The sequence below is a fragment of the Dama dama genome, unplaced genomic scaffold (assembly GCF_033118175.1).
Source record: "Dama dama isolate Ldn47 unplaced genomic scaffold, ASM3311817v1 ptg000096l, whole genome shotgun sequence".
NCBI classification, from domain to species: Eukaryota; Metazoa; Chordata; class Mammalia; order Artiodactyla; family Cervidae; genus Dama; species Dama dama.
In genome coordinates, this window is record NW_026870910.1 from 2,341,659 (window position 1) to 2,348,841 (window position 7,183).

Below are 7,183 nucleotides of genomic sequence, written 5' to 3' on the forward strand. Positions count from 1 at the left end.
TGTCAAAAATGAGATGAGCATGACACTGTCTGAAAAATAGGAGGAGCATGAAATGGTGTTCAAAAACATGAAGAGGCTGAACAGGTGTGAAATCCATGAAGAGCTTCAAAAGGTGTGAAAAATATGAGGATCATGAAACGGTCTGAAAAATAGGAGGAGCATGAAGTGGTGTTGAAAAACATAAAGAGCTTGAAAATGTGTGAAAAATATGAGAAGCATTAAACGGTCTGAAAAATAGGAGGAGCATGAAGTGGTGTTGAAAAACATAAAGAGCTTGAAAAGGTGTGAAAAATATGAGAAGCATTAAACGGTCTGAAAAATAGGAGGAGCATGAAGCGGTGTTGAAAAACATGAAGTGACTGAAACCGTGTGAAAAATATGAGGAGCTTGAAAAGAAGTGAAATACATGAGGAGCATTAAACGGTCTGAAAAATAGGAGGAGCATGAAGCGGTGTTGAAAAACATGAAGAGCCTAAAAAGGGGTGAAAAATATGAAGAGCTTCAAGAGGTGTGCAAAATATGAGGAGCATTAAACGGTCTGAAACAAAGGAGGAGCATGAAGCAGTGTTCAAAAATATGAAGAGCCTGAAAAAGTGTGAAAAATATGAGGAGCTTGAAAAGAAGTGAAATACATGAGGAGCATTAAACGGTCTGAAAAATAGGAGGAGCATGAAGCGGTGTTGAAAAACATGAAGAGCCTGAATATGTGTGAAAAATATGAAGAGCTTCAAAAGGTGTCAAAAATGAGATGAGCATGAAACGGTCTGAAAAATAGGAGGAGCATGAAGCGGTGTTGAAAAACATGAAGAGCCTGAAAAGGTGTGTAATGTATGAAGAGTCTCAAAACGTGTCAAAAATATGAGGAGCATGAAACGGTCTGAAATATAGGAGGAGCATGAAGCGGTGTTGAAAACCATGAAGAGCCTGAAATGGTGTGAAAAATATGAAGAGCTTCAAAAGGTGTGAAAAATATGAGGAGCATGAAACGGTCTGAAAAATAGGAGGAGCATGAACCTGTGTTGAAAAACATGAAGAGCCTAAAAAGGTGTGAAAAATATGAAGAGCCTCAAAACGTGTCAAAAATATGAGGAGCATGAAACGGTCTGAAAAATAGGAGGAGCATGAAGTGGTGTTGAAAAACATAAAGAGCTTGAAAAGGTGTGAAAAATATGAGAAGCATTAAACGGTCTGAAAAATAGGAGGAGCATGAAGCGGTGTTTAAAAACATGAAGAGACTGAAAACTTGTGAAAAATATTAAGAGCTTCAAAAGGTGTCAAAAATATGAGGAGCATGAAACGGTCTGAAAAATAGGAGGAGCATGAAGTAGTGTTGAAAAACATGAAGAGACTGAAAACGTGTGAAAAATATTAAGAGCTTCAAAAGCTGTCAAAAATATGAGGAGCATGAAACGGTCTGAAAAATAGGAGGAGCATGAAGTAGTGTTGAATAATATGAAGAGCCTGAAAAGGGGTGAAAAATATGAAGAGCTTCAAGAGGTGTGAAAAATATGAGGAGCATTAAACGGTCTGAAAAATAGGAGGAGCATGAAGCGATGTTCAAAAACATAAAGAGCCTGAAAATGTGTGAAAAATATGAAGAGCTTCAAAAGGTGTGAAAAATATGAGGAGCATGAAACGGTCTGAAAAATAGGAGGAGCATGAAGTAGTGTTGAATAATATGAAGAGCCTGAAAAGTGGTGAAAAATATGAAGAGCTTCAAGAGGTGTGAAAAATATGAGGAGCATTAAACGGTCTGAAAAATAGGAGGAGCATGAAGCGGTGTTGAAAAACATGAAGAGCCTGAATATGTGTGAAAAATATGAAGAGCTTCAAAAGGTGTCAAAAATGAGATGAGCATGACACTGTCTGAAAAATAGGAGGAGCATGAAATGGTGTTCAAAAACATAAAGAGGCTGAACAGGTGTGAAATCCATGAAGAGCTTCAAAAGGTGTGAAAAATATGAGGAGCATGAAACGGTCTGAAAAATAGGAGGAGCATGAAGTGGTGTTGAAAAACATAAAGAGCTTGAAAATGTGTGAAAAATATGAGAAGCATTAAACGGTCTGAAAAATAGGAGGAGCATGAAGTGGTGTTGAAAAACATAAAGAGCTTGAAAAGGTGTGAAAAATATGCGAAGCATTAAACGGTCTGAAAAATAGGAGGAGAATGAAGCGGTGTTGAAAAACATGAAGTGACTGAAAACGTGTGAAAAATATGAAGAGCTTCAAAAGGTGTGAAAAATATGAGGAGCATGAAACGATCTGAAAAATAGGAGGAGCATGAACCTGTGTTGAGAAACATGAAGAGCCTAAAAAGGTGTGAAAAATATGAAGAGCCTCAAAACGTGTCAAATATATGAGGAGCATGAAACGGTCTGAAAAATAGGAGGAGCATGAAGTGGTGTTGAAAAACATAAAGAGCTTGAAAAGTTGTGAAAAATATGAGAAGCATTAAACGGTCTGAAAAATAGGAGGAGCATGAAGCGGTGTTGAAAAACATGAAGAGACTGAAAACGTGTGAAAAATATTAAGAGCTTCAAAAGGTGTCAAAAATATGAGGAGCATGAAACGGTCTGAAAAATAGGAGGAGCATGAAGTAGTGTTGAAAAACATGAAGAGACTGAAAACGTGTGAAAAATATTAAGAGCTTCAAAAGGTGTCAAAAATATGAGGAGCATGAAACGGTCTGAAAAATAGGAGGAGCATAAAGTAGTGTTGAATAATATGAAGAGCCTGAAAAGGGGTGAAAAATATGAAGAGCTTCAAGAGGTGTGAAAAATATGAGGAGCATGAAACGGTCTGAAAAATAGGAGGAGCATGAAGCAGTTTTGAAAAACATGAAGAGCCTGAAAAAGTGTGAAAATTATGAGGAGCTTGAAAATTAGTGAAATACATGAGGAGCATTAAACGGTTTGAAAAATAGGAGGAGCATGAAGCGGTGTTGAAAAACATGAAGAGCCTGAAAAGGGGTGAAAAATATGAAGAGCTTCAAGAGGTGTGAAAAATATGAGGAGCATTAAACGGTCTGAAAAATAGGAGGAGCATGAAGCGGTTTTCCAAAACATGAAGAGCCTGAAAAAGTGTGAAAAATATGAGGAGCTTGAAAAGAAGTGAAATACATGAGGAGCATTAAACGGTCTGAAAAATAGGAGGAGCATGAAGCGGTGTTGAAAAACATGAAGAGCCTGAATATGTGTGAAAAATATGAAGAGCTTCAAAAGGTGTCAAAAATGAGATGAGCATTACACTGTCTGAAAAATAGGAGGAGCATGAAATGGTGTTCAAAAACATGAAGAGGCTGAACAGGTGTGAAATCCATGAAGAGCTTCAAAAGGTGTGAAAAATATGAGGAGCATGAAACGGTCTGAAAAATAGGAGGAGCATGAAGTGGTGTTGAAAAACATAAAGAGCTTGAAAATGTGTGAAAAATATGAGAAGCATTAAACGGTCTGAAAAATAGGAGGAGCATGAAGTGGTGTTGAAAAACATAAAGAGCTTGAAAAGGTTTGGAAAATATGAGAAGCATTAAATGGTCTGAAAAATAGGAGGAGCATGAAGCGGTGTTGAAAAACATGAAGTGACTGAAACCGTGTGAAAAATATGAGGAGCTTGAAAAGAAGTGAAATACATGAGGAGCATTAAACGGTCTGAAAAATAGGAGGAGCATGTAGCGGTGTTGAAAAACACGAAGAGCCTAAAAAGGGGTGAAAAATATGAAGAGCTTCAAGAGGTGTGAAAAATATGAGGAGCATTAAACGGTCTGAAAAATAGGAGGAGCATGAAGCGGTGTTCAAAAACATGAAGAGCCTGAAAAAGTGTGAAAAATATGAGGAGCTTGAAAAGAAGTGAAATATATGAGGAGCATTAAACGGTCTGAAAAATAGGAGAAGCATGAAGCGGTGTTGAAAAACATGAAGAGCCTGAAATGGTGTGAAAAATATGAAGAGCTTCAAAAGGTGTCAAAATTGAGATGAGCATGAAACGGTCTGAAAAATAGGAGGAGCATGAAGCGGTGTTGAAAAACATGAAGAGCCTGAAAAGGTGTGTAATGTATGAAGAGTCTCAAAACGTGTCAAAAATATGAGGAGCATGAAACGGTCTGAAATATAGGAGGAGCATGAAGCGGTGTTGAAAAACATGAAGAGCCTGAAATGGTGTGAAAAATATGAAGAGCTTCAAAAGGTGTGAAAAAAAATGAGGAGCATGAAACGGTCTGAAAAACAGGAGGAGCATGAACCTGTGTTGAAAAACATGAAGAGCCTAAAAAGGTGTGAAAAATATGAAGAGCCTCAAAACGTGTCAAAAATATGAGGAGCATGAAACGGTCTGAAAATTAGGAGGAGCATGAAGTGGTGTTGAAAAACATGAAGAGCCTGAAAAGTTGTGAAATATATGAAGAGCTTCAAAAGGTGTCAAAAATATGAGGAGCAAGAAACGGTCTGAAAAATAGGAGGAGCATGAAACGGTGTTCAAAAACATAAAGAGCCTGAAAAGGTGTCAAAAATATGAAGAGCTTCAAAAGGTGTCAAAAATATGAGGAGCATGAAACGGTCGGAAAAATATGAGGAGCATGAAGCGATGTTCAAAAACATGGAGAGCCTGAAAAGGTGTGAAAAATATTAAGAGCTTCAAAAGGTGTCAAAAATATGAGGAGCATGAAACCGTCTGAAGAATAGGAGGAGCATGAATCGGTGTTTAAAACATGAAGAGTCTGAAAAGGTGTGAAAAATATGAAGAGCTTCAAAAGGTGTCAAAAACATGAGGAGCATGAAACAGTCTGAAAAATAGGAGGAGTATGAAGTGGTGTTGAGAAACATGAAGAGCCTGAAAAGGTGTGAAAAATATGAAGAGCTTCAAAGGGTGTGAAATTCATGAGGAGCATGAAACGGTCTGAAATATAGGAGGAGCATGAAGCTGGGCTCAAAAACATGAAGAACCTGAAAAGGTGTGAAAAAATGAAGAGCTTCAAAAGGTGTCAAAAATATGAGGAGCATTAAATGGTCTGAAAAATAGGAGGAGCATGAAACAGTGTTCAAAAACAAGAAGAGCCTAAAAACGTGTGAAAAACATGAAGAGCCTGAAAAGGTGTGAAAATTATGAAGAGCTTCAAAAGGTGTCAAATATATGAGGAAAATGAAACGGTCTGAAAAATAGGAGGCTCATGAAACGGTGTTGAAAAACATGAAAAGCCTGAAAACGTGTCAAAAATATGAAGAGCTTCAGGCTGGCGGGTAAAGCTAGGAGGTACCGGCCGGGGGCGCAGGTTGGAGACATGATTGCAATGTGGGCCTTAGGATTTGAGCCAAAGAAAGAAGAAATTAAAAAGATGATAGCTGAAACTGACAAAGAAGGAATTGGCACCATTTATTTTGAAGAATTTTTTGCCATAATGAGTGTAAAAATGAGTGAAAAGGATGAAAAAGAAGAAATATTGAAGGCTTTCAAACTATTTGATGATGATGATACAGGAAGTATATCATTGAACAATATCAAGAGGGTTGCTAAGGAGCTAGGGGAAAATTTAATAGATGATGAACTTCAGGAAATGCTTGATGAGGCTGATCATGATGGGGATGGAGAAATAAACAAGGAAGAATTTTTGAAAATGATGCAAAAGACCACTCTTTATTAACACTGTCTTTTGTGCCTTTTGGAAAGTTGTTAACAAGTTTGTATTTGCTATAAGTTCCATAATAGCTGAATATATTCATTTTCAGTGTTTAAGTTTAGATACATAAACTGGTCTCTTGATGTCTAATCCATGTGAGAAGTTACATGTTGCTACCAATATGTTGTTAAATCTATAACATCAAGAAATAAAATGTAGTGACTTCCTTAAACTATGAATCTGAAGAACAGTATTAATTACAAGTGCTATTTTTAGAGCCCCAGTTTCTAAAACTTGGATTTTTTATTTAACTTATGGAACTTGGCCCCACATCATAAGCCAGCCATCACTTTCCCTATTATTTTCATTTTGTGCAACTCTAAAAATGAACATTTGCTTTTTAACTGATTATTCAGATATGTAAAGTCTTAAATAAAACTGGCAGCATCAAAAGGTGTGAAAAATATGAAGAGCTTCAAAAGGTGTCAAAAATGAGATGAGCATGACACTGTCTGAAAAATAGGAGGAGCATGAAACGGTGTTCAAAAACATGAAGAGCCTGAAAAGGTGTGAAAAATATGAAGAGCTCCAAAAGGTGTCAAAAATATGAGGAGCATGAAAACGTCTGAAAAATAGGAGGAGCATGAAGCGATGTTGAAAAATATGAATAGCCTGAAAAAGTGTGAAAAATATGATGAGCTTCAAAAGGTGTGAAAAATATTAAGAGCTTCAAAAGGTGTCAAAAATGAGATGAGCATGAAACGGTCTGAAAAATAGTAGAAGCATGAAGCGGTGTTGAAAAAAATGAAGAGCCTGAAAAGGTGTGAAATACATGAAGAGCTTCAAAAGGTGTCAAAAATACGAGGAGGATGAAACGGTCTGAAAAACAGGAGGAGCATAAAGCAGTGTTGAAAAACATGAAGAGCCTGAAAAGGTGTTAAAAATATGAAGAGCTTCAAAAGTGTCAAAAACATGAGGAGCATGAAACGTTCAGAAATATAGGAGGTGCATGAACCTGTGTTGAGAAACATGAAGAGCCTGAAAGGGTGTGAAGTATAGGAAGAGTTTCAAAAGTTGTGAAAAGTAAGAAGAGCTTCAAAAGGTGTCAAAAATGAGATAAGCATGAAACGGTCTGAAATATAGGAGGTGCATGAAGTGGTGTTCAAAAACATGAAGAGCGTGAAAAGGTGTGAAATATATGAAGAGCTTCAAAAGGTGTGAAATGTAAGAAGAGCTTCATAAGTTGTCAAAAATGAGATGGGCATGAATCGGTCTGAAAAATAGGAGAAGCATGAAGCGGTGTTGAAAAACATGAAGAGTTTGAAAAGGTTTGAACAATATGAAGTGCTTCAAAAGGTGTCAAAAATAAGAAGAGCATGAAACGGTCTGAAAAATAGGAGGAGCATGAAGAGGTGTTGAAAAACATGAAGAGCCTGAAAAGGTGTGAAATATATGAAGAGCTTCAAAAGGTGTGAAAAATATGAAGAGCTACAAAAGGTGTCAAAAATGAGATGTGCATGAAACGGACTGAAAAATAGTAGGAGCATGAAGAGTTGTTGAAAAACATGAAGAGCC